Source organism: Lagopus muta, chromosome 1 (assembly GCF_023343835.1).
Source record: "Lagopus muta isolate bLagMut1 chromosome 1, bLagMut1 primary, whole genome shotgun sequence".
Taxonomy (NCBI): Eukaryota; Metazoa; Chordata; class Aves; order Galliformes; family Phasianidae; genus Lagopus; species Lagopus muta.
The window spans coordinates 119,962,737-119,981,601 of record NC_064433.1 but is presented as its reverse complement, the minus strand read 5'-3'; the positions used below and the strand labels follow the sequence as shown (position 1 = coordinate 119,981,601).

Sequence of the window (18,865 nt, the reverse complement as noted above, 5' to 3'; positions counted from 1 at the left end):
GTTCAAAGCAGAGGTGGGAGGTTCCTTTTTCCCCCTTGTTTGTTAGTTTCTAAGCCTTTTGCACATTTTTCCAGCCATGAGTCAAGGCTGTTCAGGCAGTCTTCCCTCTTTGGTGTTTTTTGGACAATAAATATGTGTTGTTAAAATGGAAGGTTAAATCACGAAAGAGGGATTGCCTGCGCTACTGAAAGCATTTGTGTTATTTGCTCAGATGCACCCCTGGGAGCTGAGATCTAGGAGAAAAATCTCATTTGATCCATAGGTGCTATACACTTGAAAATGTGGCTCCTCAGTGCTATCTTGGTAAATCTCCTTCAACATGCTTGAATTGGATGCAGAATGTGCAGTCACCTTTCTTGATCAAAGGAGGGGTTTCCCTAAAGCTTACTCTTGAAATCCGTGGTTACGAGTTTGCTTCAGTCACCCATGCACTGTGCAATGGTCAGCAAAAAGTGTTCAGACTTAATGTCAACAGCTCTTGGTATAACACTCCTTCACAGCAAAGCTGAGCAATGAGAAGAAGAGGCAAAATCTGCTCAGTCGTGATGAGTCGTGTCTTGTCCTTTACCAGTTCAGCAGAGCACAAAATACCCATCTCTTCAATGAGGAAAAGGGGTAATGAAGCAGATGCAGGAGCAGGAAACCAAGCTGGAATGGGGACTTAAGACCAGGTGATAGTGCCCTTTGCAAATGAAACAATTCACTAGAAAGTGATTTCCACCTCTCTGTCCCCGAAATGTCCCTTGACTTAAACTGAAGGCACATTTTTCCCCTCCAAAATTAGTACATTGGTAACTGGGCAAGAGTTTATCTCCTGATTCCACAATGTCCTTCTCTCTTTCAAATTTGTATTTTTATTGCACCATTCCAAATACCTGGATCGCTACCACTGCTGCAACATTAATAAAATGCTCTACAATATGAACAAATTACTGTGCTTTGAGTGCTATTAAAAAAAAACAGCAACAAAAAAAAAACAAAAACAACCAACACTGGCTGCTGACAGCTTTCCTGAGAGAAATGAGGATAATAGAAAGTGCCTAGAATGATTGTGTCCTTCTGAGGTCTGATTGCATGGAAAGGTAGCAGAAGACCTGTTAAGTCCCCTGTAGGCTGACACTTGGGCAGCTGTCAGTGACATCAAGTTCCTTGTCCATCTCATCATAGTTTGTGACTACAGCATACTTATTTAGTTGCTCTTGAGCTGTATAAACTCAGTTTTTCCATCACACTGGCAAGCAGTTGGCATGCCTTGCCTTTTTCCTCCATCTTAAGACTAGACAATGAAGCCACAGAGCATACAATAGTGGTTATTTTCCTGTGTCGCTTGGCATGAGCTGGAGAGTACCTTGGACTGATCCTGAAAAAATTCTATGGCAGACTTCTCTAACTTGGCTCAAACAAACTTCAAATAGCATATCTCCTAGAAAATAAATCTGCATTTGACTGATACTAAGAGGTCATGGTCCATCAACTGCACTAAAATGTTTTTAAAGCTGTCCCAATGTGCGCCCATACAATGAACCAGGGAGGCTCCCTCCAAGGTTTTTTTCTATCTGGTACAGAAAATGTATTTATAAGTTCACTTAGATACACACTTATTCAGCAGGCTGGAGTGATTCCAAATTAAGTGGGTTTTTAATTAAAAAAAAATCTACCTAATTATATCTTTTTCCTCATGAGACAGAAACAGATACAAAGGTGCCATTCTGACTTCTCTAATAAATAGCTTGCATTTTATTTACTTATTAAGACCATTTAGTGCTCCAGAATAGTCCCAGTTCAAGGGCTGTAAAATGCCCATTTTTTATTATTTTTCAGTGGCCATTTTCCCCACTGTGCCTGTTGATCTCATTGAAGAGCTGAGGCATCCGCTCCCAGATTTCTCATGTGCTAAGTGTAGCGGAGCGGCTGGGTGGCATCACAGGGGGAAGGAAGTGAGGGGGAAAAGGAACAGCAAGAGGAAAGAGGGGAGGAGGGCACAAACGGACAAATAGATAAAGTGGAGCATGAACGCACACTGCAGGGATGCACTTTTGAATAGGAAGAGGTCTGTACAGCAGCAAGATGCATACCTGGAGATGACAGATGTGTTCCCCTAAAGCACTAATCTGTTGTCTCAGTTATTGTTCTGGGTCTTTTTCTCCCCTTCTGCAAATACATGCTTTCATTTCTGACAACAAACACTATGCTTTTTGATTGAGGATCCAGAATACTGTTGCTATTAAAATAAATTAATATGCATATATAGCACTTTGTTGTGTATGCACACAAGTTGTGTGTATAGTCACTATGGATTACTGCCCCAGAATGTGCCATCATAAATTAGAGTGCAACTGCTCCAGTCTATTAGTAACCCACTACTGGCAATTGCCTGGGGGACTATTTCATGGCAGTTTCCATGTGCAAATATGGTATTTGTTATAGAATCACAGAATCCTTAGAGTTGGAAGAGACCTTTAAAGGCCATCTAGTCCAAGTCCCCTTCAATGAACAGGGGCACCACAGCTACATCAGGTTGCCCAGGGCCTGATCCAGCCTCACCTTGAAAGTCTCCAGGGACCACATCTCTGGGCAACCTGTTCCAGTGCCTTCCCACCCTCACTGTTAAAGATCTTTTCCTTATATCCAGTATCCCAGTATTTCCTGTTTTTCTATTGCAGCAAACAGAAAGAAACTCACAATACTAACCACTGCCTAGTTACAAATATGAAATCCATTAGGTCAGTTAGCAGCAGAAGAAACACTTGGGTCCATATTTAGGGTCATTATCAAATCTGCTTCAAACATAGATGCAGTCAGCTTAATGCAACGCCTCTCCTCCCATCAGTGTGTATGTATGCACGTGCATACACAAGCACAGAAAACACGTATATCAATTATTTGCATGTGGAAATGCAGCCAGGTGAGCTCTGCAATGGCATGAAGGCACACAAATAGGCATGTGTGAAAATGAGTGTAAAAAAAGCTCCCTTTAAACACTGGATTTGGAGACTGACCTCCCAGTGCTGTTCCCTGGGCCTAATTCCCTATGGCGAACACCAGCAGGAGCAGATTTCCAGCCCAGCTGCAGCAGCTGACAGCTCTGCCTGTGGCCTGGATTTAAATTGCTCTGCTGTTAGTGGTAGTGGGGGACAGGGTTGGCTTGTGGGAGCAAAGCCTGGGGGTAAGTAGGGCTACCAGCACATTGCTGGTGGAGCATAGGTCTGTGTCCAGATGTATGCATATTACAGACAGCAGAAACCTGGTGTTAAACTCTCTCTCCATCATCTACACATGGTGGAGATAACCTGGTTATCTATAACCAGGTTCTAACCTGGTTATCTGGCTTTTGCTCAGTCAGGGGATGAAACTGCCTTCTTGCCAGGCCCCTTGATCTGGATGGGGACAGGACTCCCCAGGTCTCTCCGTGGGCCCCCTTCCTCTGCTTCAGACAACTTCTGGAGGGAGCCATTTGGCTGGCTGCTGCCAATTGCTTCATTTTCCTCTTCCATTGTCTGCGGTGGGGGAGATGGCCAAGTATCTCATAAACAGCAGTGTTAAAGATGATCTCAGAGTGCCAACTGTGAGTGGAAAAAAGGCAGCAGCAGGCAGCTGGAGGAGGAGGGCTGGGCAGCCCCATCCCAGCCTGGGGGCAGGAGCAGCCCATCAGGATGAGTAGGCAGCAGGGCAGGTCCTGGCCATCCTTTTCTGGCTTGAAGGGCCTGTGCAAAGTTCAAGGGCTCTTCACAATGAAGCAGCTGGGCAACACCTGCAAGCAGTTTACTTAAGTCCTTACTGGCTTATTTTGGGAATCTGACTGGGTGCCAGGCTGGAGGCTTCTGAGGAAGTAAATACTTCAAGACAAAATACTCAAGTGTTTTGCCTAAGCCGTGCCTGTCGGCAGGGGCAGAAAATAAAACAAAGCAAAGTGTGCATTCAGTGAGAGCCTGGCAAGATGGAACGTGGAGCTAAGAGACGCATCCTGAAGCCAGGATGGAGGTGGCTGGGCGCCAGCAGGGCAGCTTCAGCCAGGCTTGTTGCTACTTGCAAGGCCAAAGCCCAGGCCTAACAGAACTCAGAAACTCTACGGTAAAATAAGGAGTCCACGAAAGACCATGTAAGACCAAAGTGCTCCTGTATTTATCACAGATATACACGCAGAGTGAGCTAATAAGGCACTACAATACTCATGATAAATACTAAATGCTAAACTGAGGAAGCGTGGTCTTGACAACTGAGTAGTGACGTGGACTTGAACCAGCTGAAGGAAACAAGCCAGAGAGTTGTGGTCAGTGGAACAGAGTGAGTCAAGTTGGAGGCCTGTATCTTGTGGAGTCCCTCAAGGGTCAGTACTGGGACCCGTACTATTCAACATACTCATCAGTGTCTTGGATGAGGCAGTAAAGCGCACTGTGAGCAGGCTTGCTGATGCCACAGAACTGGGAGGAGTGGCTGACATGCCTGAAGGCTGTGCTGCCACCCAGCGACACCTGGACAGGCGGAGAGTTGGGTGGGGAGAACTTGAATGAAATACAACAAGGGCAAGCGTAGGGACTTGTATCTGGGCAAGAACGACCCCACATACCAGTATAGGTTAGGGACTGACCTGTTGGAGAGCAGCGTAGGGGAAAGGGACCTGTGGGTCCTGGGGGACAGCAGGGTGACCATGAGCCAGCACTCTGCCCTTGTGGCCAAGAAGGCCAATGGCACCCTGGGACATACTAGAAGGGGCATGGTTAGGAGGTCAAAAGAGGTTATCCTGCTTCTCTACTCTGCCCTGGTGAGACCGCATCTGGAGTATTGTGTCCAGTTCTGGGCCCCTCTGTTCAAGAAGGACAGGGAACTGCTTGAGAGAGTCCAGCACAGAGCCACAAAGATGATGAAGGGACCAGAGCATCTCCCTTACGAGGAAAGTCTGAGGAAGCTTTGGCTTGGAGGAGACTGAGAGGTGACCTAATGAACGCTTATAAATATGTAAAGGATGTTGGGTTGAGAACTGGCTGACTGGCAGAGCACAGAGGGTCGTTGTTGGTGGTGCAGAGTCCGGTTGGAGGCCTGTAACTAGCGGTGTTCCTCAGGGGTCTGTGCTAGGTCCGGTCTTGTTCAACATCTTCATCAATGACCTTGATGAGGGGATAGTGGCCACCCTCAGCAAGTTTGCCGATGATACAAAGTTGGGAGGATTGGCTGACACGCCTGAAGGCTGTGCTGCCATTCAGCAAGACCTGGATAGGCTGGAGAGCTGGGCAGAAAGAAACCGGATGAGGTTTAACAAAAGCAAGTGTAGAGTCTTGCATCTGGGGAGGAATAATTCCATGCACCAGTACAGGTTGGGGGATGACCTGCTGGAGGGGAGCTCTGCGGAAAGTGACCTGGGTGTCCTGGTGGACGACAGGTTGGCCATGAGCCAGCAGTGTGCCCTTGTGGCCAAAAAGGCCAATGGCTTACTGGGGTGCATTAAAAAGAGCGTGGCCAGCAGGTCAAAGGAGGTGATCCTCCCCCTCTACTCTGCCCTGGTAAGACCTCATCTGGAGTACTGCGTCCAGTTCTGGGCTCCCCAGTACAAAAAAGACAGGGATCTCTTGGAAAGAGTCCAGCAGAGGGCCACGAAGATGGTGAAGGGCCTGGAGCATCTCCCCTATGAGGAAAGGCTGAGTGAACTGGGTCTGTTCAGCCTTGAGAAAAGGAGACTGAGAGGGGACCTGATCCAGGTCTATAAATATCTAAGGTGTGGGGGGCAGAATGGCAAGGCCAGACTCTTTTCAGTGGTGAGTGGAGACAGGACAAGGGGAAACGGCCAGAAACTGGAGCATAGGAAGTTCCGCACAAACATGCGCAAGAACTTCTTTACAGTGAGGGTGACGGAGCACTGGAACAGGCTGCCCAGGGAGGTGGTGGAGTCTCCTTCTCTGGAGACGTTCAAGACCTGCCTGGATGCCTACCTGTGCTACCTGGTGTAGGGAACCTGCTTTGGCAGGGGGGTTGGACTCGATGATCTCTGGAGGTCCCTTCCAACCCCTACAATTCTGTGATTCTGTGATTCTGTGATGTCTGTCAGGAGGATGGAGCCAGGCTTTTCTCAGTGACATCCAGTGACAGGATAAGGGCAATGGGTACAAGCTGGAACATGAGAGGTTCCACATGAATGCTAGAAGAAAAACTTCATGGTGGTGGTAACAGAACAGTGGAACGGGCTGCCCAGAGAGGTTGTGGGGTCTCCCTCTCTGGAGACATTCAGAACCTGCCTGGACACATTCGTGTGTGACCTAATCTAGGTGTTCCCAGCAGGGGGATTAGATTACATGAGCTTTTGAGGTTTCTTCCAATCCCTGACATTTGGTGACTGTGATTCTGTAACTGGTATGGAGAAGAGACAGCAGCTATTGAAATAAAGACTTGGTTTAAAAAAAAAAAAGGTACTATTTTTATATATATATATATTTATTTATTTATAATAAATAATACAATTTTTAAGCTCATCTTCTCTTTTCTCGTTCTCTTCTCTTCTTTTCTCCTTTTCTCCTTTCAAATTTCCCTTTTCATTCCCTTTTTCCTTCCCTGCTTCCTTACATTTAAGGAAGACTTGAAACCTATTTGGTAACCTGAGACTTCAGACTTTCTAGCTGTCCACTGAGATTGTTAAGCTTTCACTTAACTATGGTATTTTCAATGAGACAACAGTGTGTTTCTTTGTACTCTGAGCTCTTCATACAACTGGCATGAATGTTTTTCAAATCTTAAGCTTTAATACAAAATGATTTATTGTGAGGAGCTTTAGAGTAATGAGAAAGATCTGACTTTTGCCCATGCCCAGCTTTTGTAGGTACCAGGCTTGCCAGTAATGTCCCAGAATCTTGGTAGTTTTGTTTTGGCAAGTTTTTTTTATGTTAACTACTGAAGCAGTAGCTGATAAATTTAAATATCACTGTACTGAAAATTAAGGCCATCCCTTGTTCAGGTGAGCACTTCCCTGACTCAAGTCAAAGTACTCCATAGAGTGAAAGAGATTCACATGACAGGCCACGCTTTAGAGAGGATAATTAGGAATGACTTGGAACTAAGTATCAATGTCCAGTAAACTTCCTTAGGTATATACATAATTAACAACGCTCTGAATCTGCTGTTGACCTTTGTGGTCTCCAATTTGACTTTGAACCACAGGTCACTCTACCTCTAGATCTGACTGTTCAGTTGATTTCCACTCTGCCTCAATGCCCATGCAAGAGCTTGTTTATGATGAACTTAGGAGGAACAGAAGCCTTACTGAGTACCAGGCAGCCAGTAATCTCCCCTCACCCATCAGGCTGGTCATTTCATTGCAGAACTTGGCCAAGCATGGTGAAACAGTGGTGACTGATTAGTCCTGGTTATCTTCTTGTCCTTTGTGTGCCTGGAAATGTTTTCCAGGATTAGCTACTCCTTTACCTTCCCAGGGACTGGTGTGTGTAGTGATGTTTACTTTCCTCCAGTCATTGGGCACTTCTTATTGTTGCCATGATTGTCAGCGTTCTCAAGAGTGATCTTGCAGTGACATCCATGAGCTTTCTTTGCACTCAAAGGTACATCCCATCAGGGTCTATGAACTTACAAATGTCCAGTTTGCTTAAGTGTTCCCTGAACTGATCCTCTTCCACCAAGAAGATGTCTTATTTCCATCATCTTTTTCCGGTCTCTGGAACTGGGGTTTACTAAAGGCTGAGGCAAAGAAGGCATCCAGTGCTTCCATCTTTTCCCCTCCCCATGTAACAAGTTCTTCTGTTTCATTTAGCAGTGGACTCACATTTTCCCTAGTCTTCCTTCTGTCATATGTGTGCTTCTACAAGCCCTTCTTGTTGTCTTTGACATTCTTGTCCAGATTTAATTCCATTTAGGAATTTAACTTTACAGACAGTATTGTTCTAAGTGTATTTTCCATTACTGATGTAAGAATCAGTATTTCTGTGACTGCCTGTGAACTGTGACCGCCTGTGAACTGTGTACTTACAAATTTATTATGAATTTAAATAGTGTGTCATGACACCTAGCTTACTTTTGAGATTGTCTGTAGTTTTTTTTGGGCTTCTCACTACAAGAAAGACATTGAAGCCCTGGAGCATGTCCAAAGAAGGGCAGTGAAGATGGTGAAGGGTCTGGAACATGAGACTTATTATGGGGAATGGCTAAGGGAACTTTTCAGTCTGGAGATGAGGAGGCTCAAGGCAGACCTTGTCATTCTCTACAGCTCCTGAAAGGAGGTTGTGATGAGGTGGAGTTGGCCTCCTCTCCCAGGTAACAGTGCTAGGACAAGAGGGAATGGCCTCTGGTTGCACCTGTGGGGGTTCAGGTTGGACATGAGGAACAGTTTCTTCTCTGAAAGAGTGGTGAGGTATTGATTCCATGGAATGTTAGATAAAATAAAACATATGACAGAAGCAGGAAGAACAACCTGTAAGTGCCAACCATGTTACCATAGCTGGAGTGGGCTTCTCCGAAAACTCTTTTTACTATGATGTTTACCATTGCTATTTACATTTTGTGCTCAAATTGCTCTTTAATTTACTTACAGAGGGTATTTATTGTTTGCTAATCTTGCCCCATTACAGGGAGAGAATTTTGCCTTAATGGAACTCTCTTGATTTCTTCAGATGTGAGTTGGGTTCTTGAGAAGCTATCCTGTTTTCACCTCTCCTTTTGTTATCAGGCCATGTACGAATCCATTCAGAAACTGGATAAAAAACTTGACCTGCTTCATCGAAAGGTCTCAGAAATGCAGCATACTTGTGCTAGGCCACTGTTACTCAAACCTGTGAGTATTACAGAACTGAGAAACTCAGATTTGCCTTTAATTCTCTCGTTTCTTCTGATGCTTATATAAAAAAAAAAAATTCTCTTCTGTCACTAAGAAGAAAATCAGTAGCAAACTAGTAGGTATGGATTCCATTTCAATTAATTTGACTTAGATTTCTTATTCTATGTCATTAATAATCTTCTGTGTTGTTACTGACCACTGGTCACAGAACTGCCAGTGTCCTTCAAACTCAGGATAACGCCACAGGCACTTTAAAATTCTGTTGTATTGTAAAGAACAGGAAGGAATTCTCTAGATTATCTTATACTTGTGTATATTGATGTTCCTGCTTTACCAAATAGTTACTGCCTTGTTGGTTTCTGGAATTAGAGGAGAGCTTATGCCTCACAGAATCCAGACAGGTTGGTCGTATTAGCTAATTGACTTTTGGTCTCAACAGTGTGTTGTCATCTCCACTACATAATACAGAAGTATATTTTTGTAATAAAATGCCTTTCTTCAAAATTTTTAAGAAGACACACTACTGGGTGCATTATTCACTTTGTTCTTACATGGTTAATCCTCTGGTAACTTAAGAGACAGAGTATTAGTACTTATGACTAAGTACACATACTCTTTGAAGGGAGAAAAAGGTAATTTTTGAAGAACATCAGAATTCTCTAGGAATCTTTTTTTGTCAACATTGTTGCAAAGCTTTTAATGTGACAGAGTGATGCTGGTGTCAAAAATGACAAGAGATCTGTAAGGTTATTTGCACCAAGGGTGAATAAAAGTGAAGCCGGTCTTGTGCACGTTTGTAATTAATAAAGTATTACATTTTATTTGGGAAAGTGTTGTTGTCCAAGCTTGTACTGTGCAGTCATCCAAACAGGGAGTTTCATGGAATAAACTGTTGTTTCCAGCCACAACAAGCTGTCATGCATTTGCTCTTTAAAACCATCATGAATGCTTTCATTTTTTATAGCTGTATAATGTTACATCTGCCATGTCTTAAGGATATAACTCAGGAGTTTCGTGGTAAAGATACTATGATTTATTAGTTGGAGAAATGGACAAACTTTCAGCAAAGTCTTTATTCAGGTGATAGATTTTTAAAAGTTGCAAGGGCAGAATATGTTCAGACCTCTGATCTAACAGTAAAAAAAAGCCCAACACATCTGTATTTCTTAACTCCTACTGATTGACTGATTTTTGAAATAGAATGAATGTCTTAGGGTGCATGTTTTCCATAATGGCAGGACTGCAGGTAACAGAAAGCTCAACCCATCTCTGTCTTTACTATGGAGTCTACCACTGTAAACAGGGTCTGGATATTGAATGCCTTCAGCTAACAAACAAATGATGAAGAGACAGAAGATGACTGACAAGATAAATGTTTAGTGTCTGACTTAAAAATGAGAATAGAAGAGAGATGAGTGTTGGTTTCATGACAAAGATGAATTATTTTAGTGAAGAGTACTGGACTACTGTGACCAGTTTGGGGCTCCCCCAATACAACACGTATGTGGACATGCTAGGAAAAGTCCAACACTGTGCCATAAAAATGATGAAGGGAGCAGACACCTCTCCTATGAGGAGAGGCTGAGAGAGCTGGGGATCTTCACCCTGGACAAGAGAAGACACTCATCTATGTGTATAAACTCCTGAAAGCAGGATGCAAAGGTGATGGAGCCAAGCTCTTTTCAGTGGTGCACAGTGACAGGACAAGAGGCAATGAGCACGAATCAAAATACCAGAGGGATTCTCTACTGTGTGTGGATGCTGACTCAGCCTGCCCAGAAAGGCTGTAGGGTCTCCTCCTTGGAGATCTTCAAAAGATGTCTGGACGTGTTCCTGGACAACCTGCTCTGGCTGTCCCTGTTTGAGCACGTTGGACCAGATGGACACAGATGTCCCTTCCAGCCTCATCCATTTTGTGATTCAGTGACAGACTATTGCCAATAGCATAATTATTAAACTGTATTCTTCTTGGTCTGTGAAAGACCAGATGTATCTAATTTAACCTTTTTATTGTTTTCTGAATCAAATTTACAGAAACCAGTTGCATACAGAAGTTCCAGTCATTTGCCCCAGGGAAAAATAAGAGTACAAAAATCTGTGGAAAGGACTTCAAGTCTTCATCTCTCTTCACCAGGCCGAGGAAGGCATAACCCAGTCATAAGGGCTGCTTTACAAAATAGCTGTGTTCAGGTGAATTCCACAACAAATAGCGTTCAACACACTGTTGAACTTGAATCACAGCAGCCTGTTCTTAGGCAGAGCCCTACACTCCCCACCATCGTTTCTACACGTTCCTTGCATTCAGAGTTTACAGCAGCTGACAGCATCCCTGACCTTCTTCCACAACCAAATCTTTCAGCTACTGTTGAAAGTACTGTCAATATTGCATCATCTTCAGCAGCATCATCAGTGATGCCAGCGCCATCTGAGACAGGTTTGGGAGATGAAGCAGTGGTGGTGAACTACAGAAGTGCGTCTGGGAATGTAAACATTAGTAAAGAAGTGCCACCTTCATCAGTCTCCATCCATCCAAGCTTTGGTGAGTTGCTTTGTAATAAATATGCAGGCTCATGGGCTAAAAAATTGCTTCCTCAAGAAATCTGTTTATCATTATTTAAGAAAAAGTAAAGGAGTAAAACAAGCTGCTCTTCAAGCGCTTTTATAATAGAATAGGGTTTAGAATTCTTGAGTGTCTTAGGAATGTTTAATATGCTGGGGATCAATTAAAAACCTCTGTGCAGTGTATATGCTGTTACATAGACTAAGACAAGCCTTTGTGTTATTTATAAGATTAAGTCCTTTTATTCTCTCTTAGTATTCTTGAAGTAAACTATCTTTGACCTGCGTGTATTATGAGTAATACATCCATACTATGCATGTTTCAGACAACACAAAAGAGACTGCCTGTACAGTTGAGGCATATGCCTGCAAAGAAAGCAACATACCTGATTTGTGTGAAGGAAAAACCAGTTCTCTTCTTAGAGAACGTTTTTTTATTTGTGGAAAATCTGTTTTTTTCTTCAGTGTTTGATTTCTTTCAAAACAATGTATTCCACAGAAAATGATGAGTTCTTTACACTATTGCATTATTATAAGCAATATATTTTTAAAGATATTTTTAAGTGCATATATATATATAGAGGAGGCTCAGGGGAGAGCTTATAGGAGGCTCAAGGGAGACCTTATTGCTCTCTACAAGTGCCTGAAAGGGGATTGTGGTGAGGTGTCTCCCAAGTAAACAGTGATGGGATGAGAGGAAATGGCCTCAAGTTGTATCACAGGAGATTCAGGTGAGGTATTAGGAAGAATTTCTTCTCAGAAACAGTGGTGAGGCATTGGAACCTGCTGCTCAGGAAGGTGGTGGAGTCACCATCCCTGGAGGTGTTTGAGGAAAGGATACATGGGTACAAGTATACTCAGGGATGTGGTTTAGTGGACAATATTGGTGGGAGGTGGATGGCTGGACCAGCCGATCAGAGGTTTTTTCCAACCTTAGTGGTTCTGTGATACGTATATATTTACTTTTTAAAAATAATTTCTTTGGTTTTGTTTTACAAAAGAATATGTTGGTGACCCAGTGAGAAATGTGAAAGTTCTTGGAAACTATTTGATGAAAGCTCGTCAAAAGACTAAACCAAAGTATGCAGCACGCTACTTAGTTCGTGTCTTGTTCCCCAAGGAAGCTTTGCTGTGTAGCGTGATAGGAATGAGTACACAAGGGTGGTGTTCACTGGATCCTAATAAAATGACTGCAATAAGAGGTATGATACCTTTCAAAATGCACAGATTTATGTTCTACTTGGTACTTAGAGTTTTTCACTTTTTCCTACTTCTACTACAAATTACTTAACAGTAAAAGAATGTGTTCTTTTCTCTAGGATAGTCGTAACTGTTGTCCAGCAACTTCTCAACTGCTGAATACTGTTGTGAATGTGCTGAACTCTGCTGTGTCTTTTGGTTTTATGGAAATCCTGCCTTGTGATTCTCAATGTTGATTTTTTTTTTTTCAGTACAGATAAAACAGTTCTGCTTTTTTCTAGGTTCATTTACTTCATATTCATGAGTTATGCCAAGTGTTCTTAAATTTTTTGTTGCTACTTATTTTGCCTGTGTGACATTGATTTTGTGGGTGGGTTTGTTTGGTTGGTTGATTTGTTTGTAGTCATGGTGTACTTAAGACAAAAATTACCTCATTATTCTCATACATTCCTTTCCTGCTCTTAATTTCACTTTTCTTGTTTGTTTGAGAAGTCGTGAAGGTGGGAGGACTTTTAATTTTATTTTTTTTTAAATGTTGGCAAGCCATTTCCCCAATTTCCTATAGCACATATGTGTGAACCCATGCATTTCTTCGTTTCCTACTTAAATCTGGCAAGTTGCATAGACCATGTTATGTAGTTGCAGCATCAGCATTAGTCAGTCTTTTTTTAAAAAAAGTTTGTACAATAAATTGCATCTTTTTCCCACTTCTACCACAAATTACTTAATAGTAAAAGCATTATTGAAACACATCAGAGAGATATCAATGTTCCTCTTCTGTTTTGAAGCTAAGCAGCACTACGAAATTGATCTTCCCCTTCCCATCTCTCTTAATAAAAGGTAGAAATACAAAGCTCCTAAATGGAGAAGAGTAAACATCAAGCAGTCCTAAGCCTTCTCTTCTTTCTGAACAAGTAGACTTTTAAATACTTGTCATGTTTTTTTGTCATGAATCTTAACAAATTTTGTATGTTTTATATGCAGAATTTCTTGCAGCTAACTTTCCGAACTATGATTTGAGTGAATATGGAAAAGACTGGAAAACTTGTATCACACATATCAATGCTATGATCCGCTGTTTGCACTCTGAAACAAAAATAAACCAAGTAAGTTGTCTGAAGGTGATAATTTATTAAGTACTAAGTATGTGTTTCCTTGTAAAATTAATTATTTGTCTCATCAGATGAGTGCTCTAAATGGAAATTCCTTGGGTTCTGTCTTTTGCACTGTTCAGCGTGTCTCTGCTGATGGCAGCAGTAGCTCCATATGGGGAGTACTGGAAGCATATTCCTCACATGGCCTTCCTGCTCCATATCCAGACTTCAGTCAACAAGAGATGTGTAGGACATAGGGTACTAAAAGGAAAGTACTGTAAACATTGCCCAGGAGTAGCATCAGTTTTAATTGTGAGCTTGAGCATGTAACTGACAATGCTGTTTTCACTGGCTTGCCATGAAGTATATCCAGTCATACATTTCAACTTTATATTGACTGAAACATCACTCCCAAAACACCCGTAACTCCATTCACTTCTTCTTCTAAAAAGCTTTGTGCAGATCTATGAATATTTTTTTTCCTGTTTCACTTGTGCCTTTGATGGCAAAGTTCAGGACTAACATACTGTATATATGTGGAATCTGATCTATTCTAAATGCAAAACACTGATTAGAAGACTGGTAGGCTTTTTGCTGTACATGTGTTAACCTCATCTAATGTCTTTCAGGAGATAGCTAATGAGAAAGATAAATTGGCTTACAGTCCAGATACATCTCTTGGTGTAGATTTAAATTGCAGTGAAGACAGTAAAGGGAGTTCTCAAAACTCTCAGAAGATGACCAATTCTACAAGTGACAGTCTGCAAAATTCAGGATGGAATAAGTTCCCAGAATCTTTCCATACACCTTCAGTGAAGAAACTGCAGTCCCTGGAACCTATGGGTAAATGAAGGAATTTGCATCCTGTGAATTTATGTGTGTTATCTTTTTAGTAGTCAGTAAAAAGCAGAAAATGCTACTGTAGGTGAAATAGTTGAGCAGGTATCTTTATTGTACAACAAAACTCTCCCTTTTAAGGCGTTCTCTTGGTTTGTATATAGTATGGCAAAAATATTCACTGTTTCCAGTTTCCACTTAGAGGATCTGAGCACCATTGTAACAGTGGAAATTTATTTCTGTAATTGAAATAGCATCTTCTTTTCACACGAGAGGAAAACAATTTAGAAAGCAGTCATTAATAATGCAGACTACATCGCTAGCACTGCTGAAATTGTATCACGAGTGCTGTTACACTACTGTAAAACTGGCACATTTTTTGCCTGCTTGGACATCTGTCTACAATCTGTTATATTTCAGAATTAGCTGTGATGTTACAGTTTTGCTGTGGTCTTTCCAATCCGGTACAGTAGTTTCAGGGGAGAATATTTTTCTGTTCTAGTTTTAGTATGACACAGCCGCTTTACAGGACAGTAAATATTGGGCAGGTAAAATACTTCTCTCCCTGCACCCTTTCCAGAACTCCTTGGAAGTCCGTGGCGCAATGTGCAGCTGCCTGTCTCAGTCCTTTATGTAGCAAAGGGGAAGTCTCGGCCAGAGCTGTCAGCTCGCTACCTGATTCGTCACCTGTTCACCGAAGATGTGCTGGTGAAAAGCAATGTCTATGGTAATATTGAACGTGGTATGAGTCCGTTGGACTGCAACAGAATTAATGCTCTCAGAGGTAAGAGCAAAAATCTCAATAACAGTGGGGGAAATATTAGTGCAAGCAGGGGAAACAGTTGAGAGGAAGTTGATGAATTCATATTCGGGCACCTCAAGGAAGTCTCCAGAAGACAAAGCTGCTTCTTAGGGGGGAATTCTATCTCAACGTCTGCCTGAAAGGGCAGCGTGCTGGAAGATGGGAGCAGTTGCAGGGGATTCTGATAGACATGGGGGCAACTTGTTGATACAGGTGCTGGATAGGCCAAGCAGAAGTGAAGCACATCAGGTTCTGGTGCTCTTTACAAGCGAGGTTGGGGTGTGAAATTCTGTGGCGGTATTTCTTATGGAGAGTATGAAATAGCAAACCTCAAGATCCTGGGGAGATTGAAAAGGTTTGAGAAGTACACAGCTTGTAGCTTAGGAGAACAGACTTCGGCTTATTCTGGAGGCTCTGAAGAACTCTGGCTTCTTCTCAAGTCCAGTCTCCATCTCTTGTTTCTATTTAAGCCATTTATCAATCATGCTCCCACATTCAATTCAGTGTTGCTAAGTGTTAGTCTGTCTTCTTAATAAAATCCTTTTAGGTACTGGCAGACCACTAGTACTTGCCCATGGTGCCTTCTTTTCTAGACCAAGTAAGTCCAGATGCCTCAATGGACATGAGTTCTAGTCCGCTGTCCTGTCTGATGGCCCAAGAGCTCCCAGCTACAAGCCAGCAGAATAAGCCAGTCTGCTCTGATACAAAGAATACAATAACACTGTTTAATAGAGCAAATTCTCAGCTACAAAGCACAGTTATTCAGTCATCACCATTAGATCTGCATTTTTCTGGTGGCTTGTAGCTGGGAGCTCTTGGGCCATCAGACAGGACGGTGGACTGGAACTCATGTCCATTGAGATACCTGGACTTATTTGGTCTAAGAGAGAAGACACCACAGGCATGTACTAGTGGACTGCCAGTTCCCAGAAGTATTTTATTAAGAAGACAGAGACTAACACTTAGCAACACTGAATTGAATGTGGGAGCATGATTGATAAGTGGCTTAAATAGAAATGAGAGATGGAGACTGGACTTGAGAAGAAGCCAGAGTTCTTCCTGAGGGCAGTCAAACAGTGGAGCAGGTTGACTTCTCTGTCCCTTTTCCACACCTTAGTGTGCAAAATCCAGAGCAACCTGATCTGACCACAGAGCTGACCCTGCTTTGGTAAAGTAATTAAAGTAGAAGCCTCCCAGGATCCCTCGTAGCCTAACAAATTACATATGTTTCTCTGAAAGCAATGCCTCCTATTTATTCCCACAGAAACTAGTACAGATACAAATAGCATAATAAGACTGTTTGATAGAGGTATTACTTTTGGAACGGCCAGTGTACTTCATTGTAGCAATATAGACAGTTCTCCCATTTCTTCAGCTCATATGAATCCATGATGTCTTCAGGAAATTAGCATTATTTATTGTGTTTGCAAATCCTATTCCAGAATCAGAGTGGGTGTGTTCTGGCTGGAGTTGTAGCAGGTGTTTTTTGTGTTCTGCAAGACATTCTTCTCTAGTTCAGTATAGACTCACAGCATGGTTCATGAAGAAGAAAATTTCTTATCAGAAATCAAAAATAAATAAATAAATAATCTGATCTTAAATCATTTTACATGTTGAAAAGCAGAAAGATGCTGCAGTCTTACCTTATTTACTCCTTTGCTACCTCAGTCAAGTATTTGTTTACTGTACTGTAACAAGATAGGTAAGGAAGAAATTCTTGCTGCATTTCTGTCACTGTTGTTTCTCTACAGTTGTTGTGTTAAATTACTGTCTTTTGGTTTAGTGACTTTAGGTTGGAAAAGACCCTCATGATCTACCTTCATCCCCATGTTTCTAAAGAATGGAGCAAAGTCAGCTCTGGTACTGTCTACCAGAAACAAGAGGATTCCTGTAAATTCTTTAGTTGTCCGAGATCCTCTGAAGGAGGGTGTAGTCTTGCCAAAAGCATTCTGAAATGGAGGCTGAGACTTTCTGCTTTAGCAAAAGAACTTCAACATTTCTAAGGGATCAAGCCCATGTAAATGGCTCCTTGTTTTCTTTGCATATTTTGTTTTAATGCTTAGACCTTTTTTGTCACTGTCAAGTATCTCAAACAGAGAGGAAAAATATTTGCTCTCTAATTCTGCTGTTCAGTGCTCATACTGGACCTAAGCTGTTCTGTTTTGGATGCTCTTGTTTTGGTTGGATTACGTCCAACACGAGGATGTAACTTGCATAAATAATTGATAATTTACTCTGATATGTTTATTTTTAGACTTTCTTCAAGAGAATTACCCATCCTTTGATCTGAAGGAAACTGGATATGATTGGAAGGCGTGTGTGGCTGCCATAAACAGTACAATCCGCAGTCTCAGACATGACCACAAAAAGGCTACAGCTGGAATCCTTTAAGGTGTCCTCCAACCTGAGGCATTCTAAGAATATACCTATGATCAAGGTAGCAGAAGCAGGTAGAAATGCAGAGAGGAAAAAAAGGACCTCCATGAAGGACGATTAAAAGTCAATGAAACTATTTCACTGTGTGTGAGGAGGTTAATTAGCTTAATTCTGATTTAGTGCTACAGGAGCAAGGAAAAAATATCCAGAACAAACAGCCCAAGGTTTGGTTATGTTTTATCATGACGAAAACTGATAACAGTACTTCTTTGGTGGCATAGTCAGCTGCACAGTGGCATATGTCTAATCAGTCTGATGTCCAGAAGTTGCAAATTCACTGCAACTTTCATCTAGACATTTAGAGGATTTGGATCCTGGTTCAGATTTAAGAAAGAATAATTTCCATTATCTTCTAGTGCTTGGACCTCTAGTTAACACTGTAAGGACATGTGCTGCGTACTGTTCATATGCAGTCAGAGATGACCAACATCTGTGGTACACTTTATCAAGCTCACAGTCATAGCTTTTAATATTCAGATCTGTGGCTGCTGGTCCACAGGGCTACACAGTTTGCTTTGCTGTCTGGCTACACTGCTGTTCTGAAGGCTTTTTGTCCTGTTGTTGTTAACTTAAATAGTGAAAGATGTGCAATGATTATTCCTGCCATTGCTTGCTCTTCCACAGAGTGCTGAGATTTATTAGTGGACTGAAAAAATAAAATCTCTTTTTTAAAATTATTAGGATATGGGAACCTGAAAAAAACATATAGAAATAAATGGCTTCATATATATTAAATTTCATATGTGGTAGTTTAACCTAAGATGGCTGCCAGGTAATCTCCAAGCTGCTGTTTCACTCCCCATACTTAACAGGACTGGGAGAGAAAATAAAATGAATAGTCAAGATACAGATGTGGAGATCATTCAACAATAACCATCGTAGACAAGGAGACTTGATTGGTGAAGATGCATTATTTATTGCTGATTAAAAACAAGAGTAGAATAGTGACAAATGAAGACAAAACCAAAACCATATTTCTCCTTCCCTCTTATCCCCTTTTCCTAGGTTTAACCTAAGTCTTGATTCTCCCACCTCTCCTTGAGTGGCACAGAGAAATGGGGGCTCTGATCAGTCCCTAACACTTTGTCTCTTCCTCTCCTTAATGGTCACTCTCTGCTCCTGCTTCAACTTAGGGTCCCTTGCATAGGTATGCTGTCCTTCATGGAC

At 42.0% G+C, this 18,865-nt stretch overlaps 1 protein-coding gene across 1 annotated transcript in view; it reads left to right on the top strand.

Annotated features, from left to right (window-relative positions):
* LOC125688601 (uncharacterized) overlaps window positions 1-17,874 on the top strand; it is a 209,733-nt gene extending 191,859 nt beyond the window's left edge. Inside the window, exon 12 of the transcript XR_007374805.1 lies at window positions 17,794-17,874. The gene's annotated coding sequence lies outside the window, so the exon portion shown is untranslated. The remainder of the gene's footprint in view (window positions 1-17,793) is intronic.
* The last annotated feature ends 991 nt before the right edge of the window (window positions 17,875-18,865 follow it).